This window comes from Protopterus annectens, chromosome 2.part1 (assembly GCF_019279795.1).
Source record: "Protopterus annectens isolate FY-2018-M chromosome 2.part1, PAN1.0, whole genome shotgun sequence".
Taxonomy (NCBI): Eukaryota; Metazoa; Chordata; order Ceratodontiformes; family Protopteridae; genus Protopterus; species Protopterus annectens.
In genome coordinates this window covers 571,553,503-571,576,046 of record NC_056729.1, presented here as the reverse complement: position 1 = coordinate 571,576,046, position 22,544 = coordinate 571,553,503, and the positions used below count along the sequence as shown (strand labels likewise).

Sequence of the window (22,544 nt, the reverse complement as noted above, 5' to 3'; positions counted from 1 at the left end):
AAGTGTTTTTGATAAAGGTACCACCTGTTGTGGACACTGTAATTATTGTAAATATATTTTTAAAGAACCACTTTTGTATATTGGTGAATTTGGGATAAAAGTGAGGACAATAATTGGTAACTGTGATACAAAGGGTTGTGTCTATTTGGCAGTATGTCAGGACTGTTCTAACTTCTATACAGGGAAAACAGAAAGAACCCTCCTTAGGAGAATATATGAACATATGTATGCCATTAGACAAAAGAACACTAACAATGCCCTGTTTAGACACTTGGATAGTAGTGTGGGTTGTTCAAGGTTTTTCTTTGGGGTTTTAGAAATAGTAGTGATGAATTCTGGGGGGGGGGGGTGATTGGGCTAATGCACTTGAGAGAGCAGAAATGAAATGGCAAATAAGGTTAAATGCTACCCAGACCCCTGGTATTAATGAACACATTTCTGTCATGCTCTTTTTAAAATACAGAGCCCTAGTATTATAAAATATTAACTTACATAATTTTCTATTTATTCAATAAATGTTTTATAGTTGTTGTAAATGTACTGTTCCTGTGTTTTTAAACTATTAATTAATATGTATACACCTAGTGTTTTTATTGGTTGTTTTATTATATTTAAATGGAGTGTTTAAACTGTATTACTGGTTCTGATGAAGTCCAGGGTTTACTGGATGAAAGCACTTGACTGACTTTTTATTGCTTTTTATGTTGAATAAATTGACTGAGGACTGTTGATTCAGCCTGTCTTATTTGCACCATATCAGATTGTTGAAAATGTGTTGTGTTGTTCCTGTTTTTTATCACCTTTTCACACTGTTTGGAACTATTGGGATAGGTGATGAAGTCAGAGAGAGAAATTAAAGGTAGGGAGATATTGGGATTATCCTAGCATGTTACAAGAACATAGCTATGAGCCCATTATGTGGCTTTTCAACAGTGCTTTGAATGAAAAAGGTTGTTTTTTAGCTTTAGGCTTAGAGGGAGTAAGTTTCATATTCTGGAGATTTGGTTGCTTTACAGGGCTTTGCAACCTATTTGTTAGCTTTGTATATGGTTAGTACATGGATACTAAAATGTTATTTGTTTGGTATCAGAAAGTGGATTACAGGATTTAAAGCTATCAAATCCCTCTGACACTGTTCTTTGAAGGTTAATGTGTGTGCTGCAGCATGTGTCCTTATCATAATATTTTATTTATTTATTTATTTATTTGCAGTTTGTTTGCCAGGATGGTCCATTGGGCCAAGAGGAGCCCATTTTCAATGGCGTCCTGGGGAGAAAAGCTCCAAAATAGTACAGTATTACAGGTTACAACATTCTAAAATACAAAATTATAAAATTACAAAATGAAGAAAACTTACAAAATGATTACACGTGAGTTAGAAAAATGCATGGTAAATAACAGTTACAGAAAATTGGCAATTGAGGGAGCAAATGCTTGAAAATTTCTTCACAAACACATTAAGGATCTTACAGAGTATGCTAATTCTTACAGGAATTATAAGGCTAATAGAGGCTATTAGCAGACGTAACAGCTGTAGCGAGCAGTAAAATTAAAGGATGTATGTAGGATGGGAGCAATAATAGCTTTGTTATGCAACACTGAAAGCTGTTATGATTGGATTTCATGGCGCAGAAGTGTATAATGAGCTTATCTTTTGTCAGCTTCAGAGCATAATCAGCACACTGCATGTACTGCATTGACATTAACTTTTTATGATCACTAGCCTGGCTCCATGGAACATAGAGAAGAAGCCCTGACTGCAGTCTAGGCAATCAGGGTTTGATTACTGCGTCAGGCACTGCAGAAACCAGACAATGAGTAGGATGAGTGAAGAGGGCTGACCCATTCCCAGGGTGAAGATGGGATTTGATTACTGCCTCAGGCACTGCAGAAACCAAACAATGAGTAGGATGAGTAAAGAGGGTTGGCCCATTCCCAGAGTGAAGCTGGGATTTGATTACTGCCCCAGGCACTGGAGAAACTAGACAATGACTAGAATGAGTGAAGAGGGCTGACCCATTCCCAGGGTGATGGTGGGGTTTGATTACTGCCCCAGGTGCTGGAGAAACCGGACAATGAGTAGGATAAGTGAAGAGGGTTGGACCATTCCCGGGGAAGGTGGGGTTTGCAGGCTCTCAGAGACACACAATGCATTGCACTCTCCCTGCAAGATAAGGGAGAGACCACAGCACATACTGCAGAGGGAGGGGCAGAGTTTCTTGTAGGGAAGACCACTTTTAGAAGTGAGGAGGCAGCATTCTCCATTGTCATATCATTGTATTTCTCCTCCCTAACACCTCAGTAGATGCACATATAATTAGGGCCAAGGAGGAAATGAGAACATCTTGAACCATCCTCGATTTTTGCCTGGATGACAGCCCTCTTGGTTGTCTCTTATTCACTAAGGAAATAAATGGGCTGATAGGCTGATGCAGGTATATATATATATATATATATATATATATATATATATCTGTATCTATATCTATACATATCTATATATGTATATAGATATATATATATATATATATATATATATATATATATACACACACACACATTTAATGTACACACATATGTATGTATACACACATCTCCCAAAACAAATTTAAAATGATAAATGCACTTTTCCACACTGCAATTTTAACTAATTCACAGTTGAGAACTCAGCAATTGTATAATCACAGCTACGTTTTAAGCCAAAGTCTCTTAAATGGAAAATAGCATCTCTCCACATCTCCATAACCCTCCTGGACATGGGCAGTCATTACTAAATGTAATACTGGGTACTGGCTAGCATTGCTATGGTATTACATTTGGATGAAATGGCTAGGTTTGAAATGACCTCCTGGTCAATAACCTAATAATCTCCTATGATCCTTCAGTAGTTGAAGGCAAAATGCTTTCAATCCTTCCATATGCAGTTTTATTTTTGCTCCTGCAGGACATTCTTCCCTGGTTTTCATAGCACACATTCACAAGAAGAGTATGCAAACCACATAGATAGTCACTGGAAATCACGACTGAACTCTGGACCCTAGAGCTGGGAAACATAGATCATAATCACTGATGCACCAGGCTGTCCCCATATGCAAGCTAACACTGCTTTAGCAAATCCTGATGTTACTTTTTAAAAGAAGGACATAGAATGGTGCAACCTTTGTTAACAAAGCCACTTTGTATCCAACAGACGTTATGTCCCCACTGCCATTCTGAGTAAGTTCCATTATAACATTCTCTATGATTTTACATACAGTACTGGATCTGCGGTGGTGCAGCGGTAGCGTTGTTGCCTCACAGCAAGAGGTTCTCCCGTTCGATTCTCGGCTGGAGTGCGGGAAGTGCCTTCTTTGTGGAGTCTGCATGTCATCCCCGCGGTTGGGTGAGCGTTAGAAAGACATGCATGGACGTGCCTTCGTTGAAGGTTGAACATCGAGCTGGCACCTCGGCATTCATCAAAATCTACTGCCAATCATTAGTGGACCGGAGTTCTGCTGTGGCGACCCCTAACCAGGAAAAGCCGAAAGACAACAACAACAACTGGACATGCTGAGTGTTCTAAAACTGTTTAACTATGATATGAAATTCCACTAAGTTTGTGAAATGGTACAAGTAGTGTCTGTTACCATAATTTAGGGACATATTAACATAGAAGCATTTTCTTTAACAATACTGACAGTGGTTTAATTAAATCTTCTTTGTTTTTATATAGAAAACCAGCATGTATGTTGCCTGGGTCCATGAAACCTGAATTTTTAATTTTATATGGGGTAGCAGTCTTCATACTTGTAGTTATACAAGGAACATTTCCCATTTATCCCAAAGCAGTCTGACACAGGTCTTCCTTTATTAAGTTTGCACAAAACATTACTGCAAGTATGTTTACCATGCCTTACGGCTTGGTGATCACATCATTGTTTATTGCAAACTAGATACAATTGTAATTTTCACTTCCAATATTTTGATGTAATTAAATAATACATTATTACAGCATTCAGTCTCTAAGATCAAGCTTAGTTCATTGAGCTGAAAGATTTAATAAGACAAATTAGTAATACCGGTAACTTATTTAATCTGGACTTGTATTTATAAAATGGTTACATTTTGAAAACTAAGTAATACCTCTTTATTGTGCTGTGCATGACTAATTTTGTGATTCTTCTGAAGTTTTTTTTTTTGCACATTTATGTCTTATTAGCACACATTCAGAAAATTCAGCTGTTAATAATAACATAAATAGCTCACAGACAGTATCTTGAGCAGATTCCCTGGGATTTCACAGACTGACCTACTGCTGAGGTTTCCTGCCAGTGGGAGACTCAATATGGAGGGCAGTCCTGCTGGCCAAGTCGTACTCTAATGAGATAATCCACAGAAGTGGCTAAGGTAAATTAGTCATGTGCTCTCCCCCCTGGAAATGCCTGTGGCTCCCAGTGCACACTGCTGAGTGACTGGATAAGTAGATTACCACAGTGGAGGAAAAATGTAAAGTTGTCAAAAAAGTGTAGTCACCCACTGACGCCTATGGAAGAAATCTCTGTGAAGGTACATTTAGCGGACGTGGGAGTGAGGGTGTGTATTGGTGTGTGTGTGTGTGTGTGTCTGTGTCTATAGGGGCATAAAAGAAGTCAGATGAACGTGTGTGTGTGTGTGCGTGTGTGTGTGTGTGTGTGTGTGTGTGTGTGTGTGTGTGTGTGTGTGTGTGTGTGTGTGTGTGTGTGTGTGTGTGTGTGTGTGTGTGTGTGTGTGTGTGTGTGTCTCCTGGGGTGGTTGTATTAGAGGGAGGGGCTAGTAACAGACTCAAGATTGTGGATGCACATGTGTCTGCATGCACATGTTGGTGAATGAGTAAGTGCCATAAGTCCAACCAACTGGGAGGATCTTGTTTGATGCTGAGTGCATATGTGTATGTGTGTGTGTGTGTGTGTGTGTGTGTGTCTGCATGAATGTCCTAATGTATATGTGTATGAGGGGGTGGAAGATGATCCCTGTGCCAATGTGATGCATGGGTTGCCAGTGTAAACACAACTACTGCCACAGGTCTGGTAGTGCTAGTGGTAAAAAAAAATGCAATTCAGGGACATGCTAATGAGGTTTTCCTCGCCATGGCCATAACTGCCTCGGAATCTAATTTTTTACAGATCATCTAAGTTGAGGCAATTCACTCAAATTGTGGAGTTCTTCCTAATTCCTAGGGATTAAATGGATCCAAGACATTTTACTGAGGGAAATCCACAAAACGTGCAGCCCCTTCAACTTTGAACTGCAAACAACCACAACTGCAATTACCATGTAAGAAAACACTCCAGACAGACACACACACACACACACACACACACACACACACACACACACACACACACATAAATCTCCCTTATCATGAAACTATACACATCCTTGGACCACATATACCCACAACTGCAATTACCATGTAAGAAAACGCTCAGCACACACAGAAACCTCCCTTACCATGAAACTATGCACATCCTTGGATCACATACAACCAGAACTGCAACTACCACATAGGAAAAAACTCCGCACACATAGGAACCTCCCTTACCATGAAACTATACACATCCTTGGACCACATACAAACAGAACTACAATTACCATGTAAGAAAACACTCCGCAAACACAGAAATCTCCTTTTCATGAAACTATACAGATCCTTGAATCACATACAACCAGAACTGCAATTACCATGTAAGAAAACACTGTGCACCCACAGAAATCTCCCTTAACATGAAACTACACACACCCTTGGACCACACACAACCACAACTGCAATTACCATGTAAGAAAACACTCCACACACACAAACCTCCGTTACCATGAAACTATACACATCCTTGGACAACAAACAAAAATAAATGCAATTACCACATAATAAAACACTCTGCACACATAGAAATTTCCTTACCATAAAGCTACACACATCTTTATACCACATACAACCACAACTTCAATTGCCACATAAGAAAACACTCCGCATACAAAGAAACCTCCTTACCATGAAAATATACTCATCCCATAAAGTAAAAAAAAAAAGCTCTGTCTACACCCCTAGATATTTTACTAAATCTGAGACTGCAAAAACCTGAAAAGGGTACAGCTGTCATTACATAATAATGACTGTCTTCTACTCAGTGCTTATACCATGTCTGATGTGCCCAGTTACAGTACATTAAAGTACTGATTTACAATCTACACTGGATCACAAGCAGTACTCAGCAAAGTGCACCTTAGGTAAGTGTGGGCCGATCAGTACGAATCCACTGATCATTCCTACAATAGTGTGCCCTATTCCTGATTCATTTGTGTCAGTGTATCCCAGTCTTTTGGTTTTTTTTTGTCACAAGCACATCATTTAGTGCACCACAGTTTCCACTGGTAAAGACTAGGAAGAATTAAGAACGACTCCCATTTTAAATGACTGGATTTATTTTTCTCAAGTCCAAATTCTACTTACTTTATGCCAAGACACTATGGAGGATACTCTTTACTGGCAAAATGCCAGTTTTAAGAAATGGTACCTCTGGAAGATCTCAACAATGAAATGAATAGAAACAATCCACAGATCCATATATTAATTCATTTGTCCAACTCTAAGTACTAGCTCAACTTATTGAGATGGACATTTTAATAGACAAGGTATCCAAAAGGGAAAGGACCCTAACTGGGTGGATGTGTTGGCCTTAAATAATATCATATTAATGGATCATATTGGAGAATATTAGTGATAATCTCCCTGCTTTTTCAGTATGACCAGCAGGCAAAAATCAAATCAGAACATTACTAAGCTATAACTACAAATAAAAGGGGTTTCCAGATCTTCTGTTTTGTACCAAGTTTGAAACAAATCATGTATTTAACTGTTGACTAGCTTACCATATAAGTTCTGAAATCAAACTCTTAATTTATTCTGCCCAATGAAGCTCTGGAAGTTAATGGCTGCATCTTTTTTTTTCAAATTCAAGTTATATTCTCACAGTTCAAACAAATTCTCACCTCTCTAGAATAACAGAAATGTAAACGACAAACAGTTCATGACAAATCAGTTACAGTGGTTCACTTCATTATATTCTAGGTCTTACATTGTATTTTATAAATCACAATAAACACAGTAAACATTTTTGTAATGTTTTATCAAAAACATGTAATACATCAATTACAATCTACACACATACTGTCAGTGGTGTTTTTCCATACCACTGCAAGCTTTCACACGAAACTAAGCAGTTCTGTATGAGCTCCTTGGTGACAAACTTACAGAACTGTGAAAATGTAACAACACATACTATTTATAGACTGTATATTGAAAGCATTTGATGTCTTTAGCTGCACTATTTAGAGGTCATCCATCCTGTTGTACTGCCTTCCTTGTAGACTTAAAGACAAAAATCTTTCAACAGCTTGTATGCAGCATGGTTTTGCAACTAATGTAAATATAAGGGCCACAAGGCCAATAGCCTAGTAACTTACTATGATCCTATGAACAGATAATATTAAACTGATCACTAGAATGACCCCAGAGAAACATCTGGAGGAGTTACTGGGTTTGTTTAGCACATCTTTTTTTACTATTCTCAACAACTGAGGACCATTGAGAAATTAATGAAATATCAAAAACGTTTCCTTGGGTGACTTCTTCATAATAACGTTAAATAAATACTCCCCCTGCAGTAAAGGAAAAAAAATACGTTCATAGCACAGAACACCATGCTCAGGCTAAAACACAGTATGTGGCAGTTCTGTTATAGTATCTAGGCAACATTTTCCCATCAAATCCTTTGACTAAAGTAACTTCCCAAGACACAGCCAATGAATTGAATTTTTTCTTAAATGCTGACAAAGCTACAGTTCTGTACTAAACTATTGAAGATAAAGCCCGCCCTCATAAAGAAGCTCCTTAACTCATGTTTTAATTATTTTTCTTCACTTTTACAGAATCTATTCATTAAAGTAAAACTAAACATTCTGTAGGCAACATTCCACCATTGTGCATAAAACTCTTAGCATAAGCCATCAAACACAATATCTATGTCCTCATTAACTATTGCATCACAAACTCTCATGTTCCCAAAGTTTGGGAATCAGCAATAGTTGTCTTAATCCTTAAGAAAGGAAAAGCACTTGTCATATCAGGTTTCCATAACACTGTCCTTCTGTCTACTACAGAAAACATCTGTTCTTCAACTCACAATACATTTTCTGTCTGGTTTTGGGAAAAAAACTATTGTAATACTTGATTTCACAAACTATTTTAGAGGTAAAATCAATGGGGATTAAAGTTGGTTAATGTTTCTTCAATGTGTCAGAAGTCTTTGACATCATGAAATATTGCATCATATTTTTCCAATACAAACACTGTGGCTTCTATAAACAGAGTCAGTAAAAACGTAAGCCATCTTGGTAAGAGATTTTACATAATTCAGTGGAATGACGCCTTATCCACAGTCACAGCTGGTACCCCTCAGAGATCAGTAATTGCCACCACCCACTTTAGTATCAGTAATATGGTACTGTCAAATATAAGTGGTTCAGCAAAAATCAATCAGTATACAGATGACTCCTTTGAAGTTAGAATTCCCAGTACAAAACTGTTCCGCCCTGATACAAGATTGGGTAAAAAGAAGTTATGTCTTACCATAACGTTCCATCTGTGTTGTTGATCTTCATTCCTTCATTACTGATGGGTTATTGGTTCAATCCTCGGAACCGAGCCGGCCATATATCAAGCTTGCATCAGTAAAAAACTCTCAAGCCAAGGTCCTACCCAGAATGCTCTGCTCCCTGTTACTTCAGATCGAGTTTGCAAATTGACAGACAAAAGTAGAGGCTACCTCTGGTCATAACAGACCTACAATAAAGGAGTATATGAGATCAACCAGGAACCTCCGAAGGGGTCGGTGCGTGGGGAGTAATGAATGAATGAAGATCAACAACACAGATGGAACATTATGGTAAGACATAACTTCTTTATCTGATGTTGTTAATTTTCGTACATTCCTTACTGATGGGACAGAGTCCCCAGCTACCTGTATCCCCTGGGTGGCCCTCATGGAAGGACATTCCTGAGCACCATGGAGCCAAAAGAAGCTCTACCTCTGGAGGCCAAATCCAATTTTTAATGAAGAATAAAGGTAAGGTATGAGGTTTGACCCAAGTCGCAGCTGAGCAAATATCATTGAGTGAAGCCTTAGTATGAAAAGCTGCTGAAGTTGCCATAGACCTTGTGGAATGCGCTTTCACTCTGTAAGGCAAGGTGACATTGTTCTTGTTGTAGATAAAGGTAATGCAATTTCTCAACTATGAAGCCAATGTAACTTTTGAGACAGGATGACCTACTTGTGGTCCAGAAAAAGCCAGAAATAGTTGGTCTGATTTACAGGTAGATTTTGTTCTCTCCAGATAAAATCGTATTTGCCTATGAACATCCAAGAAGTGCAAGCAATACTCTCCCCTGTTAGAGTGGTTAGGAAAAAATGCTGGAAGGTCAACAGATTGGTTGATGACCGCTCTGACACATCTTTTGGTAAAAAGTAAGAATTAGTTCTCAGTGCTACCCTATCTTTATGAAGATAAGATAAGGAGGTTTGATGCATAAGGCTTGAAGTTCTGACAAGTGTCTGGCCAATGTGATTACAATTAGAAACAAAGTTTTCCACGAGAGATATTTTAAATCACATGAAGACGCAGGTTCAAAGGGGGGAGCTGTTAGGGCTTGCAGGACCAAGGCTAAATCCCAAGGTTGTACTGGTTCTCTAAAGGGAAGTTTTAGGTGAAGAACCCCAGAAGTTTTAGAGTCTATTTGACATGAGCGAAGAATCCTGAAAACCAATGTGGAAATTCAAAATGGCAGCTAAATGCACATGAATAATAGAGGCAAACACCCAGAGTGGAAAAGGTGTGATAAGTAATCCAAAACCATCGAAACTGGGTCTGACAAGGGGTCTGTTTATTTGCTACCCATAGAGAAAATCTTTTCCATTTATTGAGATAGATTAGTCTGGTGGACGATTTATGAGATGCAATAAGAATATTGCGCACTGGGGATGAGAGGTTTTCCTGCATGGCAATCACTGGAAGTGGAGAAACCAAGCTGTCAGCTTCAGGGTTGTTAGATTAGGGTGAGTCAGGCCCTGCGGATGGGAGATCAACATTGGGGATGGATTGAGGATCCATGGTTGATCTACCAGGTGAAGCCAGAGGAAGGGGAACCAGATTGAGGCCAATATGGAGCAATGAGGATCACTTTGCTTTTCAACTGCCATGCTTTCATTGGGAGATGACGGGGAGAGGAGGATAAGCAAAAAGTTGACCCGAGGGCCAAGCGTGGACTAGAGAATCTCTCGGTGACTGTCACCAAGTGGGGATCAGGGCAAAATAGTTGCTGCACTTGAAGTTGGTTGGGAAGGAGAATAGATCACAGCAAGGCTGGCTCCAGCGGTTGAAGATTTTTGCCACTATAACAGGGTTGAGGGACCTGAGGTTGTAGAATGCACCTGCTCAATTTGTCTGCTATCACATTTGAGCTCCAGGGGTTGCAATTAGAAAGTGGTTGGAAGCTATCGCCCATTGCCATATTCTCAAGGCCTCTTGGCATAACGGGTAAGATCTGGTGCCCCCTTGCTTGCTGATGTACCAGATCACTGACATGTTGTCTGACTGGATCGCAATAGTCCCTGATGGAAGGATGGAATGAAATGCTTGCAACACTAGTAGCACCTCCCTCAGTTCCAGGAAACTGATATGCAAAAGGGCCTCTGTGTCCAACCAGGTGCCTTGGACCAAGTTTCCCTGACACAGCCCCCACCCCACCCCATCAGGGAGGCATCCATGGTCACTATGGCATTCGGCTGATGGGGGCTGAAGGGGCAAGACTATTGTTGGGGATTTTGAGACATCCATCAGAGTAAATCTTGCTAGCATCTCTGAGTTACACTTATCTGAAAAGACAAAGGATGTTGTAGAGGGTACCCCTGAGTGAGAAGTAACCACTGAAGGAGCCTCATGTGGAATCTGGCTAGAGGAACAATGGTAATCAAGGCTGCCACTGACCCCAAGAGTTAGAGTATAGATCGTGTGGGAGATTTGTGGTGATAGAGCAGCGGTTGAACTTGTTGCCGTATTCTTTAAAGCCTGTGATCCAGAAGATATGCTGTGCAATTTCTCATGTCCAACAGTACCCCGATGAATTCCAAAGACTGAGCTGGTGTCATATTGGACTTCTCCCAGTTTATAGTAATTCCCAGGTGTTGTGCTGTGAGGAGAGTATAGTGTAGGGCATCTTCCAATAGACGCTTGGTGGGGGCGGTGAGGAGCCAGTTGTCTAGATATGGAAATGCCTGGAATCCTTGAAGTCACAAGTGAGCAATAACCACTGTTATGCATTTGGTGAACACTCTGAGGGGCTATAGAGAGACCAAAGGGCAGTGCTCGAAATTGGTAGTGCAGAAGCGGAGGTATCTTCTTAAGCATTTGTTCATTTTTATGTGGTAATACACATCTTGAAGATCTACAGAACACATCCAATCGTCTTCGTCCAGAAGAGGAAGGATAGACTGAACCATGACCATCCGGAATTTCTCTGTTTCTACAAATTTGTGTAGTGTGCTGAGATCCAGAATTGGTCTCCAGTCCCCTGTCTTTTTTGGTATTAAAAAAAAACCTTGAGTAAAAACCGGATCCTATCGGTCTAGGGGGGGACCATTTGGAGGACTCTTTTTTGTAGCAGCGTTTGGATTTTGTGTGCTGCTGCTTCCCTTTGACTGGGTGGAATGTCGGGTAATACTCTGGATGAGGTTGGACAAAGATGGAAGGGAAAGAGATAGTATCTGGATATTATCCATTGTACCCAAGAGTCGGTGGTTATTTTTTGCCAGGCAGCAGGGTACAAGGAAAAACGACCCCCGACCGCTTCCAGAGGTGAGCAGTCGAGCAATGCTTCAGGGGTGCTGATAGGCTTGGCCAGAGAATGAATCTCTGGAACCCCAGTTTCGTGGACCTCCTCTTCCCCAAAAGGAGCATTTTCCATTGGAGTTTCACCCTCTGCCTCTAGGAGAGAACTCGGCATGTGCATCACGGAAAGAGCCCTGTGATTTCCTGTGCCACATCTTCCCTGTCCTCTGATTTCTGGAGTAGAATCATTGAGGAGTGGAGTGTCTGACACCAATGGCAGATACGGTCTTGCCATCTTGTTCGCACCTTGCCAGCATATCTTTAACTTTACGGCCAAACAAAGAAGCGGCCTCTATGGGGGTGTTCATGAAGGAAGCCTTAAAGGAGTCCAGAAAGTTGCAAAGGCGCATCCAGGCATGTCGTCTGGTGACTATACCCATGCCTGCCGCTCTAGCCGTTCCTTCCATTGCATGAGAAATAAGACGCATGGAAGAATTGGAAATGGACTCTAGGGTGGCTATCTGAGAAGCTACATTGTCACAGACCTCATCAGAAACAGCTCCTGCCAAGGTTTCAGAGAGTTGGTTGATAAGATCCCTCTGGAGCCTTGTGAAGTGTGCCAAAAAGTTCAAAGACCTTACACCAAAGGTCAATGAAGCAAACACATGCTTCCCTAGTCTGTCTATCACCTGGGACTCCTTGTTGGGTGGATGGACAGTTTGGCTCTCTTCTGCCAAGTCTTTCTTAGCTGCAGCCGCCACCACCATAGCATCTACTGGAAGACCTCGTGACCAATGGGGATGCTCAGCTTGGGGCAAAAAGATTTTTATCAGGCCTCTGTGGTATCGCTTCCAGGGTGTCAGGAGCCTTCCATGCACACTGGACAATGAGCTGGACAAGCTCATCGGCCAGTGGAGTAACCCAGGAGGTAGGGGGCTGGGCATAAAAAGGCCTGCAGGAATACGGATTCCTCTGAGGAAGGATTAGAAGACTTCCAGTCACCCCTCTAAGGAACTTGAGGATGTCACCAAAGGACACCTCATCAGAGGGTGACCATGGGGACCCTTCCCTATCATCAAAGTCTGATCTTCGGTCAAAGACTTCTCAGTGGAATCCATGTGCTTCTTCTTGCACAAAGCTTTCAGGGTACTTCCTCAGTGGGAGGTTCTGAGGAAGACTGCAAAGAGGGGGTCTCCTGAGGGGGAGAAACCAGAGGCCCTTGTGCCCGGTGTCCAGTGGTTGTGGCTTGTGAGAGTTGTGGCACAGAGGGGGGAGAGGACTCCGATATGTGGGGTTTACTAGTGGAGGCAAGTGCCCTCTCCATAGCCTGGAAGGCTGGCCTGCCCAAGGAGGTATGGGAGCCCTGAACCGAGCACGACAACCTCAGAACCGGGGCCACACCCCGCCCCGACGAGCCGACCCCCAGACCAGGAGTCACAAGAGGACTGTGAAGCATGAGAGAGGGAGGATTCCTGGAGGGTGCCATAGAAAACATTAGCGTGGAAACAAAATTACCCTCACCCACAGCACAGCCACTGGCCTGAGAAGAGCCCGATGCTCAGTGCACTGAAGGCTACAAGGATGACTCTGCCTCTAAAGTGAGACCCACTATTGGGGTTGGAGGGAGGGAAGCTGCTGTTGGAGTAATGGGCTTCGATACTTGGGTGGAAGTTGAAGGAGGAGTGTACATTGGAGTTTGAGGAAATATACTTTCACTTGAAGGAGGGAACGTGGGTTTCGACAGTTGAGAGAGAACTCTGGCCACAAGAAAATGGTCAACAAGCTGCAACACATCTTGCTCAGAGAGGCTCCTGGTCGACCTCATACAGAAACCTGAGGGTGATTCTGGCCTTTCTAGAAAAGGACTATATTGGCTACCAACAAATGGTTCCAAGGAAGGAGAGTACTTGGTCCTTGCTAATTTGAGAGGTGCAGAGCTCAGAAACAAGGATGTCTGCACCGAAGAGAATGATTTCGAAGTAGTCTGTGCCAATGACGTCAGCGCCATAGAATTCAAAGGTGTCTGCACTGTAAAAGCAAGTGTCTGCATCGATGGGTACAGTGCCATCGAGGAAGGTGTCTGCACCAGTAACAATGACGGTGCAGAAAAGGACTGCATGGAAGAGCATATCGGTGCCAAAAGTGTCTGCACCGTGGAGGACAGTAACGTCATACTTAGGGCCGAAGAGGACTGAACCAATGGTGCTGAAGGAGACGGTACCTGCATGGACGGTGCTGGTAAGGGCTGTGATGGAACTGCTGGAGCCGTAAGTGTCTGCACCAGTAACTCTGGTGCCAATGTCGATAAGGAGGACATGGCTGAAGCAAGAATCAACTGGGGCGGTTCTATGCCTGGATTTGAAAGGGTCACAGGTGGCAGCACCAAAGTAGTAGTCATTTTCACCTTTTATGAGTCGACTCTCTGCAGTCTCCAGAGGGAGAAGAAGTGAGCGACCTCAATGAGGAAGAGGAAGAATGCCTCTTTCTGGGTTTAGTAGGAGGGGGTGAGCCCTCCAACCCAGAGAAAGCCTCAAGGAAAGGAGATTTGAGAAGACCCTTCAGGATTAACTTGTTCTTTCTCTCGTTAAGAGTCCTGGTCAAAATATTTCTACAAATCCCACACGGGGATCCACAGTAAGGTGGGAGATATTCAAACAATAGACACATACGTCATGGCCATCAGAAAGTGGTAACTTACAGCCGCAATCCTTACACTGTTTAAAACCAACACTACTTTTCTTATCCGACATAATGATGTGAAGAACAACAGTATCAAAAAGACGAGGAAAGGCTACCCAAAAGGGTAAGAAGAGAGAAGGAAGAAGGATTACCAACAATGGTAATGAAGAATTACCTTAACGGTAAGAAAAGGGTAATAAAAGGATATAGACTAAAGGGTGAGAGTCTTAAGGATACGATAGGGTATGAGAATAATACAAGAAAAAGTTTGAAAAAACTTTAAAGTAGAAACGATAAATAAACTTTCAAAAAATTATACACTTAGCTGAAGAGAGTGGCTTGACATGGCTGTACAGCAACGAGGCAAACGAGATTTGAGGTAACAGGGAGCAGAGCATTCTGGGTTGACCTTGGCTCGAGAGATGTTGGCTGACGCGAGCTTGATATATGGCCGGCTTGGTTCCAAGGACAGAACCAATAACCCATCATTAAGGAATGAACGAAGATTAACAACATCAGATAAAGTAGGTTTTCTACACTAATGCCAAACACCTAAGATCATGTTGGGGTAATTATTAATTGAAACTCCACTGATTTATCCAATTTTCAAATTCTATCAAATGCATTTACATGCACATGGTATCAATACTGTTGAGATTACAAGATGTAACAATTGAACAAAACTAAATCCTCATTAATTATCAAGAATGTTCTGGTAGGAAGTCAGAAATCAAGATTACACTATAAAGTCAAACATTTCCTGGCCAAGTATGTCCTCACATCGATGTCTCACTCTCACCTTCTCCCAGGTCACTGTATACATGTAATGTTGTTATTCATCTTCTGCCTGCAAAGAGTAGAGAAAGGTTACAGTAAATAAGTGAGACAAGCAACCATCCATCTGAATAAGACACATGGGTACATCTTTGTTAAAGAAAATCAATACTTGGAGCTAAGTTACTAGTTTTGTCCTGTCTGGAAATATTCCAGTCATTCAGTCCTGGGTGCAGCTGTACATTTGACCTGAACTCTGTTCAAAACCTGTGTTCCTCACATAGATTCCAAAGTCAAGATATTTCTTTAAGGACTTCACATTCACCAGTAGGGTTTCTATATTGTGAAATAAACTTCCTGATATTAGTTGTCAAATTTCACATAAACTACCTTTGAAGGCAATGTCACAATGTCATTTCAGTATTAATTCACAGGGCACTAACACCTGAGGCATTACGCATGGTAACACTTTCGGTCATACCATACTGCTTGTGGGTGTTAAAAAATGGTTTGCATGCTACTGGTGTTTATCTAACACATGACTTGAAGTGTCATATAAAAGAAAGTGACTGCTTCATTTGTTTACATAGTGATAAAGTTTGTATAAATTAAAATAGTTTTTCCAACTGCACGAGGGAATAAACATTTGTTTTTTACCACACTACAGTACTGGTTTATTGATGCATAAAACATATATAACATACACACACATCATACCTTCCAACCTCTTAGAGCACGAAATCTGGACAAACCTATAAAGAATAGGGGGAGACAAAGGTCCAATAACAGGGACACTTTTTAGATATTGCTCTTACAAACTTAGAAAGTTGACAGAATATCAGGTACTGCATTAGCATGCATTTATTGATGGGTATGAAGTCTGAAACACAAACGTCTGCCATTATTTTCTGACTTCAACCTTCAGTGACTTGTCAATGATTTTTCCAGAAAAAAACACAATTTTTGAGAAACAAGCCAAACATATGAGATAAAAATGTGGTCACTCTGTACAGTTGAGAGGTATTACATAAATACATATGTGTCTATGTTTGTGTGTGTATTTGTTTGCCAGGGCAGTACACTGATCATACTGACCAATTTCAGGTTCATCCCAGGTGTGCATGTATGTGTGTATATGTATGTATATATACATATATATATATATATATATATATATATATATATATATATGTGTGTGTGTGTGTGTGTGTGTGTGTGTGTGTGTGTGGGCGTGTGTGCATGTGTCTGTGTATATGTATCTACACACACACACAAACACACATTTTATATATATATATATATATATATATATATATATATATATATATATATATACATAACAAATAAAATACCTTGGAAGCTGGCACAATAAGGAGACTGAGACCAATAATTCAAATGTATTTGTTATAGAATGTAATTTTGCCTGAAAGACTGTGGACAGTTTTCCTGAGTTTTATATATATATATATATATATGTGTGGTACAGCAGTTGCGTTGTTACCTCACAGAAAGAGGTTCTCCTGTTCAATTCTTGGCTTGGCTTGGGAGTGCCTTCTGTGCGGAGTCTGCATGTCCTCCCCGTGGTTGGGTAGCGTTCGAAAGACATGCGTGCGTAAATGGACGTGCCTTCGTTGAAGGTTGGGCATCGAGCTGGCACCTCGGCGTTTCCTAAAAATCTACTGCCAATCATTAGTGGACAGGAGTTCCACTGTGGCGACCCCTTACTGGGAAAAGCCAAAAGACAAACAACAACATATATATATATATATATATATATATACATACATATATATATATATATATATATATATATATATATATATATATATATATATATATGGGTTCACTTTATAACATCGAAATACTGAAATGTTGAATTTCAGTATCTCGAAGCTATAAAGTCGAATGTTCAAAATAGCGAACGTTCATAATCGCGAATTTGACGTATGTCGAAAATATGTCGAATTTGCGGTTATGAAGTTGTGCTATGTAATGTCTGGGTTTGTGTTTTGTTGGTGCGCGGTGCCGTGTTTGGATGTAGGTGTTATGTCAGGTAAGCGAGTGTTTTGTAAGGGTTTTGAGTGGGAGTTAGAGTGTGTGTGTGAGGGATTGGAGAATGTGCGTGTGTGAGTGAGCTTTTGTGTTGTGTTTGTGCAATCTCGTAGTATATATAAGTAGGGGGTGTGTGAGTTGTGTATGTGTGTTTTTTTTTGTTTATGTTGTGATGTGGGTGTTTTGTTGTATGTTTAGTGTAGTGTGTGCGGTGTTTTCGGTTATGTGGTTTCGCGGTTTTTGTTTGTCGGCGTTTTGTGGATTCGGTTTTATAGTCTCGAGATACTGAAATTCGATATTTCAGCATTTCGAGGTTATAAAGTGAATCCATATATATATATATATATATATATATATACACATACATATACAGATATTTGTACTGATACATGTATCCTCCTCTCTCTCTATATATTTATATATAGATATATATTTATATAAATATATATATATATAAATATATAGATATATATATACACATACAGATATATGTGTGTACATTTGCACACACACACACGCATGTATGTGTGTGTGTGTGATGGTGAACATTCCAATTGTCGAATCCTAACAATAAAAAATAAAAAAACTGATACAGCTGGTCAAAAAATAGAAGACTGAATACACCAGATTTTTTTTCTGTGCAACAACATGGTATAGTGGGGCTCAAGGAATTTGCCCTTTACGCACTGAAATGCAATTTCGGAGGTGGAATATATAATTAGCAGGGTGTGAAGCAAAGTTTGCCACCCCAAAAAAAGTTATGTTTTTCTTTTTTTGTTTGATTTTTGATAGGCAGCTGATCAACTGCTTGTGCTACCTTTTAATATAGTGAATGTTTGACACATATATAACTATATATATATATATATATATATATATATATATATATATATATATATATACACACACACACACACACACACACACACACACACTCTGAGATCACTGTACCTGAAAGTCAGAAGAATTCTCTGAAATACTGCACTTTTGCTCTCAGTATGCAAATACTGCATTTACACATCTCAGTATTAATTATTGGTGTATCACACTTTTGCCCAGCACCAATATGATGTGCACTTTATAAGTTACTGATGTTAAATGCATGTCACACCTAATGTTAGTGTACTCCTGTCTATCAGGAGTTCAAGTATGTCATAAGGTCACTACTACTTCACGCCAAAAGCTACATCATGATACCAACATTCATAACAAGATTTGAAAAAATATACCAACCTAAGGAAGTCATATTTATCTGGGTAACAATTAAAACTATCACAAAGAGCACAGTCTCCAAGCAAAATAAGTTTGTAATTTACCAGCTAACATTTGCCTCTAGTTCTTTTTGGAAAGACTTCACATCAAGAAAGAGCTGTGTTTAGTGAAAGGAAGTCTCCTTCTATCTCTCACTGTGTCAGACACAGCATTTTGGCAGAAATTTTCAGCTAAAGCTATTCATTTGAAGCACATGTGAAACTGCTAATGTGTAAAAGTACAAGTTACACAGTGACAGTAGCAGATTTGGCACATAGTTGAATGTTGGCCTGGATATGGCAATGAAAGCAAAGAGGTGATAAAAACACTTTGTCCAATACATATTAACACTGCTCTTGAAAAAAAACAGAGTGATTTGCATCTTTCAACTAAACTGAGTTGCAATGGTCAACGGTTGGAAACCTCTGAGATAGATGAGGGTATGAGGATTAGAGAGCAACATGAAGCTGTCACCTACGGAGATCCAGGATAAATCATATGAAATGCATTGTGCATAATAAATAACTTGGACTCAAAGGTGTATCTACAAAGTCTAAACCAAATGATTTAGAAGTAGTGAACATAGTAACAAAGATAAAAGAAATAGAAGTTGAATTTGTAGAAAATGGCAGGCACAAATTACATAGAAAAAAATGGGAATTTTGGGAACAATACATGTAAAATAATGTTTCAGAGGAAGTGTGAGGTTTAAAGGAAAGCAAAAAATTGAATGAGCTATGTAATGTTCGATTGACCGTGACTGTACAGAAGATTTTATGAGAAATATGTCTGCAACTCAAAATATGTCAATATGGTTTGTTTTTGTTTCTATAAGTATGTCATAAGTGATAATTCAATAAAGATTTTTTTTGTTTAAAAAGGTATACCTACATTTAGCACCAGCATACCATATATAAAGATATTAAACATAAACAGATGTTGTCACATTGAAGGCACCCACAACATGCATATGTGCCTTTGTCCTTATTTGTGTCAACCACTTCCACCACATTTTCTATCACTCATTTTAGATTACCAGCTCTCTTTTTCTACAAAATTAGCTGTTACCCACAATCCTCCCAACAATTTTATTCCATTACAAAACGTTTTAAGCTAATTGCATATTTCACTTATCTTGCACCCTGTGTTTAAGTAACTGGAAAAGAATTCTAGCTTGGTCTTTTTTTAGACATACTTGTCACGGCACCTACTTCAGTAACAGGTGCAAACAGACCACTCTTTTCCACTGGAACCTCCTTTAAAGTTGCCTCTGTACATTAATTTCTTCTTAGACGTCACTCAATTTATATAATTACGGACATTCTAGGGTATAAGTATCTAAAGGGATTCCTTTACTTTAGTGTTATAAATAAAGAAAGTGTATTTGCAAAAACATTTTTGTGGAGGAGCACAAGCTCTCCTCTCCTTCCCAAAGTCAGAGATATCAGCCCCACAACTCCTTCAGGACATATGTAACAACCTGGAGGTTACACAGCCCTAGACAATACATTAAGAGGACAGAGGATCCCAACATGGGAATATGGAGGTGCTTATCCCACTGCAAAAATAATAATAATAATAATAATAATAATAAATAAAACTCTTTGGCACACTTTAAAAAACGTGGTACTAGAAAGCCATTGATGTACTTCAATCTGGAATAATTGGAACTGCACTATTTCTTCTGTAGCTCAATTTCAATGTGATAAGATCAACAAAATGAATTGCAAATTTCAGAAAATTTAAATATTAACAAAAATATAAAAACATCCACTTTAAACTGAACACTTATTTATTTGTTCATCTGCTCTGGGAAAAACATAATTTGCCATACTAAGCTATAATTTCATAGGTTCATAGATTAGTACTAGGCTAACTGTCCTTGCAAGCCATTTTAAGCCTAGCTAATTATCCCCTGTGAGATTCAAACCCTGCACCTTGTGTTTGTAAGGCAAACACCTTAACCATTAGGCCACCCTTTCTTTACGGGTACTGGTCAAGTCCCACTAGCTTAATCTTGAACACAAACAATATAAACATTGACACTTGAATATCATATACATTTACCTACAGTTTCTACTTTGTTACTGACTTAAACCTAAATAACAACATTAAAAGTGTAACTTAAATTGGCCATATGTCTCAAAAATCATTTAAGCCAACCAACCTACTCCCATCACCTGCAGTATCCTTGATCTTAACCCTGGCCTGACAATTCACATTCCCCAAATCACCACTATCCCTTCACATGCCACAAAACAATCCACCATCTTACTAGGTCTTCCAAACAGTGCCAGCTGAAATAAATTGAAACCAAGTGCATGTCTGAATTTAGCAACAAAACAGATATCATTAGAATGTGTGACATATGGCTTATACCTGATACACAGTTCCTTAATAGCCAACTCTCCTCACAAGAAATGGATCCACTAAAGTGGAACAGAACTTTAAACTGGTAGGAGGTCTCCTCTAAATCAAAGAATATTTTCATTGCTCCATTTTTCTCTCTTATTCAGTTAATTTTTACCTGACTGGTTAGCAACCAACATTCTAAAAAAGCAAATTGTGTAATATCATGTTAGGTATAATTTACCCTCCAGTTGCTGTGACATCCAACAATTTCCACACCATCCTAAAAGAAATACATTGCTGTACATAGACAAAAAGTTAATTAAAATGAATTATACCACAATTAATTTTATTGGCCTCCAAAAAAAAGACCTTAATGGCTACCTAGCTGATCTACGCCTATATTAACTAGTCTCAGAATCAAACATAACCAAGTAGAATTCTAACACACACTCGCTTATGGCTCTAATAATCACAGGCAGAACATCTAAGGTTCACATCTATGTACAAATACCTAATATTAGTTATCACTACATAGTCTTTTACCCTCTGGTACAATGCACCAGTAGGATGATCTCAACCAAGTATCCATAAGTGCTGCAAAACAATCTAAATACCAGTAACTGGTCCACATTCTAAAATCTCAAATACCTGGATATTATATGTAATATTATTTCTACCACAATGGCAGGGCTAGCCACCATGCAGTGCAAACCTTGGGTCAAGATGAATAACACTGTTGAAATGACTCCCCAACCCCATGTGCTAAATGGGAAAAAGGGCTTGTGGGTGGATGGATTATTATTGCTATCCTCTTCAACCTATAATCAAAATACTTTCCCATTATAACATGACTATGCAAAAGTAAGAGGGAACCCTGGAAAGCTAAGGATCTCTTAAAAGACCTCCAAAACAAAATCAAATCCTATATCAGAAAGATTTTATTTTAAAGCCTAACAAAACAAAACATGTTCTTTGAGACTCACCTCACCTAAATGTACTGCCCAGTCCTACCAAAGCTGTTGATGTCAATGTCTCAGCCGCTGAACCTGTTTTATTTTCAAGTCTTTAGGCAAATATGTGGGCCTTTTTCTATCCATGACTCTTCAGTTTGAGTTACTCATGTGCAAAATCAGCAAAACAGTCAATTCTTGTTGTCCCACATCCAGATTCTTTTCTCCAGAAGGCAGAATCACTGTTGGAAAGGGTATAATGTTCCCCATTAGAATATGGTTGGCATCTGTTAGCTTACCTGACCTAAAGACACTACTCAATTGCATAAGTAGTTTCAACCTTTCTCTTCTGTACAAGTACCACTGATACCCATAAGCTGCCAAAGGGACAAGAAATATTTAATTAAGAAAGGCTTTTTGCCACCAAAAGATCTGACCTGATCATCTTAATTCTGGTTTATAAAGCCATTAAATGAAAACTCCACCTTAGAACTCAAAAAACAGTTTTTTACTGTATCTTTGTTTTTGAACTATTTTAATGCCTCAAAATCAATCCAAGTGCCTCTTTTCCAATTTTAATGTGTT

General features: G+C 39.5%; 1 protein-coding gene across 5 annotated transcripts in view; it reads right to left on the bottom strand.

Moving 5' to 3' along the window:
- The window catches only part of PTK2B (protein tyrosine kinase 2 beta), a 2,401,727-nt gene that overhangs the window by 1,239,721 nt on the left and 1,139,462 nt on the right, over positions 1–22,544 (bottom strand). For all 5 annotated transcript variants that reach the window (XM_044062346.1, XM_044062339.1, XM_044062341.1 and 2 more), the window contains one exon: positions 15,380–15,427. The gene's annotated coding sequence lies outside the window, so the exon portion shown is untranslated. The remainder of the gene's footprint in view (positions 1–15,379; positions 15,428–22,544) is intronic.